Here is a 14,909-nt window from a genome sequence, read left to right as displayed (position 1 = left end):
TTTTTATCGTTAAGTTCACATTATTTTAAATCTAAAACACGTATTTACAATACATTTGGGTGAATAAAAAAAATAGAAAAAAAATTTGGGAAAAAATTGGGTAAAAAATGGTGATAATTCCGCAAAATATCGTTTAAAGTCATTTGTATTGAACTACTCATACTTTTTAAATTTTTATCGTTAAGTTCACATTATTTTACATCTAAAACACGTCTTTACAATACATTTGGGTGAATATAAAAGGTCGTAAAAAAATTTTGAAATACAGGTGATGAATCCGCTAAATATCGTTTAAAGTCATTTGTATTGAACTAATCATACTTTTTATATTTTTATCGTTAAGTTCACATTATTTTACATCTAAAACACGTCTTTACAATACATTTGGGTGAATATAAAAGGTCGTAAAAAAATTTTGAAATACAGGTGATGAATCCGCTAAATATCGTCTTAAGTCATTTCTACTAAACTAATCATACTTTTTATATTTTTATCGTTAAGTTCACATAATTTTACATCTAAAACACGTCTTTACAATACATTTGGGTGAATATAAAAGGTCGTAAAAAAATTTTGAAATACAGGTGATGAATCCGCTAAATATCGTCTTAAGTCATTTCTATTAAACTAATCATACTTTTTATATTTTTAACGTTAAGTTCACATTATTTTACATCTAATACACGTGTTTACAATACATTTGGGTGAATACAAAAAATAGAAAAAAAATTTGGTAAAAAATGGTAATAATTCCGCTAAATATCGTTTAAAGTCATTTGTATTGAACTAATCATACTTTTTATATTTTTATCGTTAAGTTCACATTATTTTACATCTAAAACACGTATTTACAATACATTTGGGTGAATACAAAAAATAGAAAAAAAATTTGGGAAAAAATTTGGTAAAAAATGGTGATAATTCCGCTAAATATCGTTTAAAGTCATTTGTATTGAACTAATCATACTTTTTATATTTTTATCGTTAAGTTCACATTATTTTACATCTAAAACACGTCTTTACAATACATTTGGGTGAATATAAAAGGTCGTAAAAAAATTTTGAAATAAAGGTGATGAATCCGCTAAATATCGTCTTAAGTCATTTCTATTAAACTAATCATACTTTTTATATTTTTAACGTTAAGTTCACATTATTTTACATCTAAAACACGTGTTTACAATACATTTGGGTGAATACAAAAAATAGAAAAAAAATTTGGTAAAAAATGGTGATAATTCCGCTAAATATCGTTTAAAGTCATTTGTATTGAAGTAATCATACTTTTTATATTTTTATCGTTAAGTTCACATTATTTTACATCTAAAACACGTATTTACAATACATTTGGGTAAATACAAAAAATAGAAAAAAAATTTGGGAAAAAATTTGTTAAAAAATGGTGATAATTCCGCTAAATATCGTTTAAAGTCATTTGTATTGAACTAATCATACTTTTTATATTTTTATCGTTAAGTTCACATTATTTTACATCTATAACACGTCTTTACAATACATTTGGGTGAATATAAAAGGTCGTAAAAAAATTTTGAAATACAGGTGATGAATCCGCTAAATATCGTCTTAAGTCATTTCTATTAAACTAATCATACTTTTTATATTTTTAACGTTAAGTTCACATAATTTTACATCTAAAACACGTGTTTACAATACATTTGGGTGAATACAAAAAAAAGAAAAAAAATTTGGGAAAAAATTTGGTAAAAAATGGTGATAATTCCGCAAAATATCGTTTAAAGTCATTTGTATTGAACTAATCATACTTTTTATATTTTTATCGTTAAGTTCACATTATTTTACATCTAAAACACGTATTTACAATACATTTGGGTGAATAAAAAAAATAGAAAAAAAATTTGGGAAAAAATTGGGTAAAAAATGGTGATAATTCCGCAAAATATCGTTTAAAGTCATTTGTATTGAACTACTCATACTTTTTAAATTTTTATCGTTAAGTTCACATTATTTTACATCTAAAACACGTCTTTACAATACATTTGGGTGAATATAAAAGGTCGTAAAAAAATTTTGAAATACAGGTGATGAATCCGCTAAATATCGTCTTAAGTCATTTCTATTAAACTAATCATACTTTTTATATTTTTAACGTTAAGTTCACATTATTTTACATCTAAAACACGTATTTACAATACATTTGGGTGAATACAAAAAAAAGAAAAAAAATTTGGGAAAAAATTTGGTAAAAAATGGTGATAATTCCGCTAAATATCGTCTTATGTCATTTCTATTAAACTAATCATACTTTTTATATTTTTATCGTTAAGTTCACATCATTTTACATCTAAAACACGTATTTACAATACATTTGGGTGAATAAAAAAAATAGAAAAAAAATTTGGGAAAAAATTGGGTAAAAAATGGTGATAATTCCGCTAAATATCGTTTAAAGTCATTTGTATTGAACTAATCATACTTTTTATATTTTTATCGTTAAGTTCACATTATTTTACATCTAAAACACGTGTTTACAATACATTTGGGTGAATACAAAAAATAGAAAAAAAATTTGGTAAAAAATGGTGATAATTCCGCTAAATATCGTTTAAAGTCATTTGTATTGAAGTAATCATACTTTTTATATTTTTATCGTTAAGTTCACATTATTTTACATCTAAAACACGTATTTACAATACATTTGGGTAAATACAAAAAATAGAAAAAAAATTTGGGAAAAAATTTGTTAAAAAATGGTGATAATTCCGCTAAATATCGTTTAAAGTCATTTGTATTGAACTAATCATACTTTTTATATTTTTATCGTTAAGTTCACATTATTTTACATCTATAACACGTCTTTACAATACATTTGGGTGAATATAAAAGGTTGTAAAAAAATTTTGAAATACAGGTGATGAATCCGCTAAATATCGTCTTAAGTCATTTCTATTAAACTAATCATACTTTTTATATTTTTAACGTTAAGTTCACATAATTTTACATCTAAAACACGTGTTTACAATACATTTGGGTGAATACAAAAAAAAGAAAAAAAATTTGGGAAAAAATTTGGTAAAAAATGGTGATAATTCCGCAAAATATCGTTTAAAGTCATTTGTATTGAACTAATCATACTTTTTATATTTTTATCGTTAAGTTCACATTATTTTACATCTAAAACACGTATTTACAATACATTTGGGTGAATAAAAAAAATAGAAAAAAAATTTGGGAAAAAATTGGGTAAAAAATGGTGATAATTCCGCAAAATATCGTTTAAAGTCATTTGTATTGAACTACTCATACTTTTTAAATTTTTATCGTTAAGTTCACATTATTTTACATCTAAAACACGTCTTTACAATACATTTGGGTGAATATAAAAGGTCGTAAAAAAATTTTGAAATACAGGTGATGAATCCGCTAAATATCGTCTTAAGTCATTTCTATTAAACTAATCATACTTTTTATATTTTTAACGTTAAGTTCACATTATTTTACATCTAAAACACGTATTTACAATACATTTGGGTGAATACAAAAAAAAGAAAAAAAATTTGGGAAAAAATTTGGTAAAAAATGGTGATAATTCCGCTAAATATCGTCTTATGTCATTTCTATTAAACTAATCATACTTTTTATATTTTTATCGTTAAGTTCACATCATTTTACATCTAAAACACGTATTTACAATACATTTGGGTGAATAAAAAAAATAGAAAAAAAATTTGGGAAAAAATTGGGTAAAAAATGGTGATAATTCCGCTAAATATCGTTTAAAGTCATTTGTATTGAACTAATCATACTTTTTAAATTTTTATCGTTAAGTTCACATTATTTTACATCTAAAACACGTCTTTACAATACATTTGGGTGAATATAAAAGGTCGTAAAAAAATTTTGAAATACAGGTGATGAATCCGCTAAATATCGTCTTAAGTCATTTCTATTAAACTAATCATACTCTTTATATTTTTAACGTTAAGTTCACATTATTTTACATCTAATACACGTGTTTACAATACATTTGGGTGAATACAAAAAATAGAAAAAAAATTTGGTAAAAAATGGTATTAATTCCGCTAAATATCGTTTAAAGTCATTTGTATTGAACTAATCATACTTTTTATATTTTTATCGTTAAGTTCACATTATTTTACATCTATAACACGTATTTACAATACATTTGGGTGAATACAAAAAATAGAAAAAAAATTTGGGAAAAAATTTGGTAAAAAATGGTGATAATTCCGCTAAATATCGTTTAAAGTCATTTGTATTGAACTAATCATACTTTTTATATTTTTATCGTTAAGTTTACATTATTTTACATCTAAAACACGTCTTTACAATACATTTGGGTGAATATAAAAGGTCGTAAAAAAATTTTGAAATACAGGTGATGAATCCGCTAAATATCGTCTTAAGTCATTTCTATTAAACTAATCATACTCTTTATATTTTTAACGTTAAGTTCACATTATTTTACATCTAAAACACGTGTTTACAATACATTTGGGTGAATACAAAAAATAGAAAAAAAATTTGGTAAAAAATGGTGATAATTCCGCTAAATATCGTTTAAAGTCATTTGTATTGAACTAATCATACTTTTTATATTTTTATCGTTAAGTTCACATTATTTTACATCTAAAACACGTATTTACAATACATTTGGGTAAATACAAAAAATAGAAAAAAAATTTGGGAAAAAATTTGTTAAAAAATGGTGATAATTCCGCTAAATATCGTTTAAAGTCATTTGTATTGAACTAATCATACTTTTTATATTTTTATCGTTAAGTTCACATTATTTTACATCTATAACACGTCTTTACAATACATTTGGGTGAATATAAAAGGTCGTAAAAAAATTTTGAAATACAGGTGATGAATCCGCTAAATATCGTCTTAAGTCATTTCTATTAAACTAATCATACTTTTTATATTTTTAACGTTAAGTTCACTTAATTTTACATCTAAAACACGTGTTTACAATACATTTGGGTGAATACAAAAAAAAGAAAAAAAAATTGGGAAAAAATTTGGTAAAAAATGGTGATAATTCCGCAAAATATCGTTTAAAGTCATTTGTATTGAACTAATCATACTTTTTATATTTTTATCGTTAAGTTCACATTATTTTACATCTAAAACACGTATTTACAATACATTTGGGTGAATAAAAAAAATAGAAAAAAAATTTGGGAAAAAATTGGGTAAAAAATGGTGATAATTCCGCAAAATATCGTTTAAAGTCATTTGTATTGAACTAATCATACTTTTTATATTTTTATCGTTAAGTTCACATTATTTTACATCTAAAACACGTATTTACAATACATTTGGGTGAATACAAAAAATAGAAAAAAAATTTGGTAAAAAATTGTGATAATTCCGCTAAATATCGTTTAAAGTCATTTGTATTGAACTAATCATACTTTTTATATTTTTATCGTTAAGTTCACATTATTTTACATCTAAAACACGTCTTTACAATACATTTGGGTGAATATAAAAGGTCGTAAAAAAATTTTGAAATACAGGTGATGAATCCGCTAAATATCGTCTTAAGTCATTTCTACTAAACTAATCATACTTTTTATATTTTTAACGTTAAGTTCACATTATTTTACATCTAAAACACGTGTTTACAATACATTTGGGTGAATACAAAAAATAGAAAAAAAATTTGGTAAAAAATGGTGATAATTCCGCTAAATATCGTTTAAAGTCATTTGTATTGAACTAATCATACTTTTTATATTTTTATCGTTAAGTTCACATTATTTTACATCTAAAACACATATTAACAATACATTTGGGTGAATACAAAAAATAGAAAAAAAATTTGGGAAAAAATTTGGTAAAAAATGGTGATAATTCCGCTAAATATCGTTTAAAGTCATTTGTATTGAACTAATCATACTTTTTATATTTTTATCGTTAAGTTCACATAATTTTACATCTAAAAAAAGTCTTTACAATACATTTGGGTGAATATAAAAGGTCGTAAAAAAATTTTGAAATACAGGTGATGAATCCGCTAAATATCGTCTTAAGTCATTTCTATTAAACTAATCATACTTTTTATATTTTTAACGTTAAGTTCACATTATTTTACATCTAAAACACGTATTTACAATACATTTGGGTGAATACAAAAAAAAGAAAAAAAATTTGGGAAAAAATTTGTTAAAAAATGGTGATAATTCCGCAAAATATCGTTTAAAGTCATTTGTATTGAACTAATCATACTTTTTATATTTTTATCGTTAAGTTCACATTATTTTACATCTAAAACACGTATTTAAAATACATTTGGGTGAATAAAAAAAATAGAAAAAAAATTTGGGAAAAAATGGTGATAAATCCGCTAAATATCGTTTAAAGTCATTTGTATTGAACTAATCATACTTTTTATATTTTTATCGTTAAGTTCACATTATTTTACATCTAAAACACGTATTTACAATACATTTGGGTGAATAAAAAAAATAGAAAAAAAATTTGGGAAAAAATGGTGATAAATCCGCTAAATATCGTTTAAAGTCATTTGTATTGAACTAATCATACTTTTTATATTTTTATCGTTAAGTTCACATTATTTTACATCTAAAACACGTCTTTACAATACATTTGGGTGAATATAAAAGGTCGTAAAAAAATTTTGAAATACAGGTGATGAATCCGCTAAATATCGTCTTAAGTCATTTCTATTAAACTAATCATACTTTTTATATTTTTAACGTTAAGTTCACATTATTTTACATCTAATACACGTGTTTACAATACATTTGGGTGAATACAAAAAATAGAAAAAAAATTTGGTAAAAAATGGTAATAATTCCGCTAAATATCGTTTAAAGTCATTTGTATTGAACTAATCATACTTTTTATATTTTTATCGTTAAGTTCACATTATTTTACATCTAAAACACGTCTTTACAATACATTTGGGTGAATATAAAAGGTCGTAAAAAAATTTTGAAATACAGGTGATGAATCCGCTAAATATCGTCTTAAGTCATTTCTATTAAACTAATCATACTTTTTATATTTTTAACGTTAAGTTCACATTATTTTACATCTAAAACACGTATTTACAATACATTTGGGTGAATACAAAAAATAGAAAAAAAATTTGGTAAAAAATGGTGATAATTCCGCTAAATATCGTTTAAAGTCATTTGTATTGAACTAATCATACTTTTTATATTTTTATCGTTAAGTTCACATTATTTTACATCTAAAACACGTATTTACAATACATTTGGGTGAATAAAAAAAATAGAAAAAAAATTTGGGAAAAAATTGGGTAAAAAATGGTGATAATTCCGCTAAATATCGTTTAAAGTCATTTGTATTGAACTAATCATACTTTTTAAATTTTTATCGTTAAGTTCACATTATTTTACATCTAAAACACGTCTTTACAATACATTTGGGTGAATATAAAAGGTCGTAAAAAAATTTTGAAATACAGGTGATGAATCCGCTAAATATCGTCTTAAGTCATTTCTATTACACTAATCATACTTTTTATATTTTTAACGTTAAGTTCACATTATTTTACATCTAAAACACGTATTTACAATACATTTGGGTGAATACAAAAAATAGAAAAAAAATTTGGGAAAAAATGGTGATAATTCCGCTAAATATCGTTTAAAGTCATTTGTATTGAACTAATCATACTTTTTATATTTTTATCGTTAAGTTCACATTATTTTACATCTAAAACACGTCTTTACAATACATTTGGGTGAATATAAAAGGTCGTAAAAAAATTTTGAAATACAGGTGATGAATCCGCTAAATATCGTCTTAAGTCATTTCTATTAAACTAATCATACTTTTTATATTTTTAACGTTAAGTTCACATTATTTTACATCTAAAACACGTGTTTACAATACATTTGGGTGAATACAAAAAATAGAAAAAAAATTTGGTAAAAAATGGTGATAATTCCGCTAAATATCGTTTAAAGTCATTTGTATTGAACTAATCATACTTTTTATATTTTTATCGTTAAGTTCACATTATTTTACATCTAAAACACGTCTTTACAATACATTTGGGTGAATATAAAAGGTCGTAAAAAAATTTTGAAATACAGGTGATGAATCCGCTAAATATCGTCTTAAGTCATTTCTATTAAACTAATCATACTTTTTATATTTTTAACGTTAAGTTCACATTATTTTACATCTAAAACACGTGTTTACAATACATTTGGGTGAATACAAAAAATAGAAAAAAAATTTGGTAAAAAATGGTGATAATTCCGCTAAATATCGTTAAAAGTCATTTGTATTGAACTAATCATACTTTTTATATTTTTATCGTTAAGTTCACATTATTTTACATCTAAAACACGTATTTACAATACATTTGGGTAAATACAAAAAATAGAAAAAAAATTTGGGAAAAAATTTGTTAAAAAATGGTGATAATTCCGCTAAATATCGTTTAAAGTCATTTGTATTGAACTAATCATACTTTTTATATTTTTATCGCTAAGTTCACATTATTTTACATCTATAACACGTCTTTACAATACATTTGGGTGAATATAAAAGGTCGTAAAAAAATTTTGAAATACAGGTGATGAATCCGCTAAATATCGTCTTAAGTCATTTCTATTAAATTAATCATACTTTTTATATTTTTAACGTTAAGTTCACATTATTTTACATCTAAAACACGTATTTACATTACATTTGGGTGAATACAAAAAAAAGAAAAAAAATTTGGGAAAAAATTTGGTAAAAAATGGTGATAATTCCGCAAAATATCGTTTAAAGTCATTTGTATTGAACTAATCATACTTTTTATATTTTTATCGTTAAGTTCACATTATTTTTCATCTAAAACACGTATTTACAATACATTTGGGTGAATAAAAAAAATAGAAAAAAAATTTGGGAGAAAATTGGGTAAAAAATGGTGATAATTCCGCTAAATATCGTTTAAAGTCATTTGTATTGAACTAATCATACTTTTTAAATTTTTATCGTTAAGTTCACATTATTTTACATCTAAAACACGTCTTTACAATACATTTGGGTGAATATAAAAGGTCGTAAAAAAATTTTGAAATACAGGTGATGAATCCGCTAAATATCGTCTTAAGTCATTTCTATTAAACTAATCATACTTTTTATATTTTTAACGTTAAGTTCACATTATTTTACATCTAAAACACGTATTTACAATACATTTGGGTGAATACAAAAAATAGAAAAAAAATTTGGGAAAAAATGGTGATAATTCCGCTAAATATCGTTTAAAGTCATTTGTATTGAACTAATCATACTTTTTATATTTTTATCGTTAAGTTCACATTATTTTACATCTAAAACACGTCTTTACAATACATTTGGGTGAATATAAAAGGTCGTAAAAAAATTTTGAAATACAGGTGATGAATCCGCTAAATATCGTCTTAAGTCATTTCTATTAAACTAATCATACTTTTTATATTTTTAACGTTAAGTTCACATTATTTTACATCTAAAACACGTGTTTACAATACATTTGGGTGAATACAAAAAATAGAAAAAAAATTTGGTAAAAAATGGTGATAATTCCGCTAAATATCGTTTAAAGTCATTTGTATTGAACTAATCATACTTTTTATATTTTTATCGTTAAGTTCACATTATTTTACATCTAAAACACGTATTAACAATACATTTGGGTGAATACAAAAAATAGAAAAAAAATTTGGGAAAAAATTTGGTAAAAAATGGTGATAATTCCGCTAAATATCGTTTAAAGTAATTTGTATTGAACTAATCATACTTTTTATATTTTTATCGTTAAGTTCACATTATTTTACATCTAAAACACGTCTTTACAATACATTTGGCTGAATATAAAAGGTCGTAAAAAAATTTTGAAATACAGGTGATGAATCCGCTAAATATCGTCTTAAGTCATTTCTATTAAACTAATCATACTTTTTATATTTTTAACGTTAAGTTCACCTTGTTTTACATCTAAAACACGTATTTACATTACATTTGGGTGAATACAAAAAAAAGAAAAAAAATTTGGGAAAAAATTTGGTAAAAAATGGTGATAATTCCGCAAAATATCGTTTAAAGTCATTTGTATTGAACTAATCATACTTTTTATATTTTTATCGTTAAGTTCACATTATTTTTCATCTAAAACACGTATTTACAATACATTTGGGTGAATAAAAAAAATAGAAAAAAAATTTGGGAGAAAATTGGGTAAAAAATGGTGATAATTCCGCTAAATATCGTTTAAAGTCATTTGTATTGAACTAATCATACTTTTTAAATTTTTATCGTTAAGTTCACATTATTTTACATCTAAAACACGTCTTTACAATACATTTGGGTGAATATAAAAGGTCGTAAAAAAATTTTGAAATACAGGTGATGAATCCGCTAAATATCGTCTTAAGTCATTTCTATTAAACTAATCATACTTTTTATATTTTTAACGTTAAGTTCACATTATTTTACATCTAAAACACGTGTTTACAATACATTTGGGTGAATACAAAAAATAGAAAAAAAATTTGGTAAAAAATGGTGATAATTCCGCTAAATATCGTTTAAAGTCATTTGTATTGAACTAATCATACTTTTTATATTTTTATCATTAAGTTCACATTATTTTACATCTAAAACACGTATTAACAATACATTTGGGTGAATACAAAAAATAGAAAAAAAATTTGGGAAAAAATTTGGTAAAAAATGGTGATAATTCCGCTAAATATCGTTTAAAGTCATTTGTATTGAACTAATCATACTTTTTATATTTTTATCGTTAAGTTCACATAATTTTACATCTAAAACACGTCTTTACAATACATTTGGGTGAATATAAAAGGTCGTAAAAAAATTTTGAAATACAGGTGATGAATCCGCTAAATATCGTCTTAAGTCATTTCTATTAAACTAATCATACTTTTTATATTTTTAACGTTAAGTTCACATTATTTTACATCTAAAACACGTATTTACAATACATTTGGGTGAATACAAAAAAAAGAAAAAAAATTTGGGAAAAAATTTGTTAAAAAATGGTGATAATTCCGCAAAATATCGTTTAAAGTCATTTGTATTGAACTAATCATACTTTTTATATTTTTAACGTTAAGTTCACATTATTTTACATCTAATACACGTGTTTACAATACATTTGGGTGAATACAAAAAATAGAATAAAAATTTGGTAAAAAATGGTAATAATTCCGCTAAATATCGTTTAAAGTCATTTGTATTGAACTAATCATACTTTTTATATTTTTATCGTTAAGTTCACATTATTTTACATCTAAAACACGTATTTACAATACATTTGGGTGAATACAAAAAATAGAAAAAAAATTTGGGAAAAAATTTGGTAAAAAATGGTGATAATTCTGCTAAATATCGTTTAAAGTCATTTGTATTGAACTAATCATACTTTTTATATTTTTATCGTTAAGTTCACATTATTTTACATCTAAAACACGTCTTTACAATACATTTGGGTGAATATAAAAGGTCGTAAAAAAATTTTGAAATACAGGTGATGAATCCGCTAAATATCGTCTTAAGTCATTTCTATTAAACTAATCATACTTTTTATATTTTTAACGTTAAGTTCACATTATTTTACATCTAAAACACGTGTTTACAATACATTTGGGTGAATACAAAAAATAGAAAAAAAATTTGGTAAAAAATGGTGATAATTCCGCTAAATATCGTTTAAAGTCATTTGTATTGAACTAATCATACTTTTTATATTTTTATCGTTAAGTTCACATTATTTTACATCTAAAACACGTATTTACAATACATTTGGGTGAATAAAAAAAATAGAAAAAAAATTTGGGAAAAAATTGGGTAAAAAATGGTGATAATTCCGCTAAATATCGTTTAAAGTCATTTGTATTGAACTAATCATACTTTTTAAATTTTTATCGTTAAGTTCACATTATTTTACATCTAAAACACGTCTTTACAATACATTTGGGTGAATATAAAAGGTCGTAAAAAAATTTTGAAATACAGGTGATGAATCCGCTAAATATCGTCTTAAGTCATTTCTATTAAACTAATCATACTTTTTATATTTTTAACGTTAAGTTCACATTATTTTACATCTAAAACACGTATTTACAATACATTTGGGTGAATACAAAAAATAGAAAAAAAATTTGGGAAAAAATGGTGATAATTCCGCTAAATATCGTTTAAAGTCATTTCTATTGAACTAATCATACTTTTTATATTTTTATCGTTAAGTTCACATTATTTTACATCTAAAACACGTCTTTACAATACATTTGGGTGAATATAAAAGGTCGTAAAAAAATTTTGAAATACAGGTGATGAATCCGCTAAATATCGTCTTAAGTCATTTCTATTAAACTAATCATACTTTTTATATTTTTAACGTTAAGTTCACATTATTTTACATCTAAAACACGTGTTTACAATACATTTGGGTGAATACAAAAAATAGAAAAAAAATTTGGTAAAAAATGGTGATAATTCCGCTAAATATCGTTTAATGTCATTTGTATTGAACTAATCATACTTTTTATATTTTTATCGTTAAGTTCACATTATTTTACATCTAAAACACGTCTTTACAATACATTTGGGTGAATATAAAAGGTCGTAAAAAAATTTTGAAATACAGGTGATGAATCCGCTAAATATCGTCTTAAGTCATTTCTATTAAACTAATCATACTTTTTATATTTTTAACGTTAAGTTCACATTATTTTACATCTAAAACACGTGTTTACAATACATTTGGGTGAATACAAAAAATAGAAAAAAAATTTGGTAGAAAATGGTGATAATTCCGCTAAATATCGTTTAAAGTCATTTGTATTGAACTAATCATACTTTTTATATTTTTATCGTTAAGTTCACATTATTTTACATCTAAAACACGTATTTACAATACATTTGGGTAAATACAAAAAATAGAAAAAAAATTTGGGAAAAAATTTGTTAAAAAATGGTGATAATTCCGCTAAATATCGTTTAAAGTTATTTGTATTGAACTAATCATACTTTTTATATTTTTATCGCTAAGTTCACATTATTTTACATCTATAACACGTCTTTACAATACATTTGGGTGAATATAAAAGGTCGTAAAAAAATTTTGAAATACAGGTGATGAATCCGCTAAATATCGTCTTAAGTCATTTCTATTAAATTAATCATACTTTTTATATTTTTAACGTTAAGTTCACATTATTTTACATCTAAAACACGTATTTACATTACATTTGGGTGAATACAAAAAAAAGAAAAAAAATTTGGGAAAAAATTTGGTAAAAAATGGTGATAATTCCGCAAAATATCGTTTAAAGTCATTTGTATTGAACTAATCATACTTTTTATATTTTTATCGTTAAGTTCACATTATTTTTCATCTAAAACACGTATTTACAATACATTTGGGTGAATAAAAAAAATAGAAAAAAAATTTGGGAGAAAATTGGGTAAAAAATGGTGATAATTCCGCTAAATATCGTTTAAAGTCATTTGTATTGAACTAATCATACTTTTTAAATTTTTATCGTTAAGTTCACATTATTTTACATCTAAAACACGTCTTTACAATACATTTGGGTGAATATAAAAGGTCGTAAAAAAATTTTGAAATACAGGTGATGAATCCGCTAAATATCATCTTAAGTCATTTCTATTAAACTAATCATACTTTTTATATTTTTAACGTTAAGTTCACATTATTTTACATCTAAAACACGTGTTTACAATACATTTGGGTGAATACAAAAAATAGAAAAAAAATTTGGTAAAAAATGGTGATAATTCCGCTAAATATCGTTTAAAGTCATTTGTATTGAACTAATCATACTTTTTATATTTTTATCGTTAAGTTCACATTATTTTACATCTAAAACACGTATTAACAATACATTTGGGTGAATATAAAAGGTCGTAAAAAAATTTTGAAATACAGGTGATGAATCCGCTAAATATCGTCTTAAGTCATTTCTATTAAACTAATCATACTTTTTATATTTTTAACGTTAAGTTCACATTATTTTACATCTAAAACACGTGTTTACAATACATTTGGGTGAATACAAAAAATAGAAAAAAAATTTGGTAAAAAATGGTGATAATTCCGCTAAATATCGTTTAATGTCATTTGTATTGAACTAATCATACTTTTTATATTTTTATCGTTAAGTTCACATTATTTTACATCTAAAACACGTCTTTACAATACATTTGGGTGAATATAAAAGGTCGTAAAAAAATTTTGAAATACAGGTGATGAATCCGCTAAATATCGTCTTAAGTCATTTCTATTAAACTAATCATACTTTTTATATTTTTAACGTTAAGTTCACATTATTTTACATCTAAAACACGTGTTTACAATACATTTGGGTGAATACAAAAAATAGAAAAAAAATTTGGTAGAAAATGGTGATAATTCCGCTAAATATCGTTTAAAGTCATTTGTATTGAACTAATCATACTTTTTATATTTTTATCGTTAAGTTCACATTATTTTACATCTAAAACACGTATTTACAATACATTTGGGTAAATACAAAAAATAGAAAAAAAATTTGGGAAAAAATTTGTTAAAAAATGGTGATAATTCCGCTAAATATCGTTTAAAGTTATTTGTATTGAACTAATCATACTTTTTATATTTTTATCGCTAAGTTCACATTATTTTACATCTATAACACGTCTTTACAATACATTTGGGTGAATATAAAAGGTCGTAAAAAAATTTTGAAATACAGGTGATGAATCCGCTAAATATCGTCTTAAGTCATTTCTATTAAATTAATCATACTTTTTATATTTTTAACGTTAAGTTCACATTATTTTACATCTAAAACACGTATTTACATTACATTTGGGTGAATACAAAAAAAAGA

This window comes from Diuraphis noxia, unplaced genomic scaffold (assembly GCF_037042655.1).
Source record: "Diuraphis noxia isolate RWA-SAM2 unplaced genomic scaffold, SU_Dnox_SAM2 contig0008, whole genome shotgun sequence".
Lineage (NCBI taxonomy): Eukaryota > Metazoa > Arthropoda > Insecta > Hemiptera > Aphididae > Diuraphis > Diuraphis noxia.
This window is presented reverse-complemented; position numbering follows the sequence as displayed.